The sequence below is a fragment of the Octopus bimaculoides genome, chromosome 3, assembly GCF_046866305.1.
Source record: "Octopus bimaculoides isolate indiv1 chromosome 3, ASM4686630v1, whole genome shotgun sequence".
NCBI lineage: Eukaryota > Metazoa > Mollusca > Cephalopoda > Octopoda > Octopodidae > Octopus > Octopus bimaculoides.
Window position 1 is genome coordinate 48,962,083 of NC_142930.1, and position 756 is coordinate 48,962,838.

Here is a 756-nt window from a genome sequence, read left to right on the forward strand (position 1 = left end):
AAACAAGCCCATACCGTCCAACAGCGACTCCGTAGTGGGACGCTGGATGGACGGACCGGTTAAACTGCTCGGGGTCTGGTTCAGTCCGGACCTCCAAATGGATAAGAACTGGGACGAGATCACCAGTAGAGTGATCAAACTCAGCCAAACATGGGCTGAGAGAAAGTTATCTTTAAAAGGCCGGGCGGAGGTGGCTAATGTGTATATCGCATCAGTCATCGATTACCGCCTGACCGTCGTGCCTTGTCCCGATGCCACCATCACGAAACTAGAACGCATACTTTTCCGTTTTCTGTGGAAGGGTGGCGTTCCGATGGTGAGGCGATCCATTTGCTGTCAACAACCGTTACATGGAGGACTGGAGATGCCGTGGTTAATGATGCGCAGACATGCGCTGAGACTGCGGCATCTCTGGAACTTCATTGACGACGGTGAACAGGTGTGGGCGCCGTTTGTGAGGCACGCCTTCCCGCAGCTCGTCTCACTCACCGAACTGCAAACATGGATCAGGAAGAGACCGAAACTGGGCGATTGGCACCGCGAGTGTCGCCAAGCTCTACAACAGCTCTGCCGTCCGGGATCAAACTTGTGCAACTTCCAAACGACCAATGCGTTCTATAGAGGTCTAGTGGAGGGGAGGTCTGACGACACTCTCGGGGCAAACCTTGGTGTCAACGAGAAATTTCTAACCCGCCTTTTCAAGACGACGTTCGGGCCGGGGCCTATGGATAATTTCCAGAGATCCCTGGCTTGGCA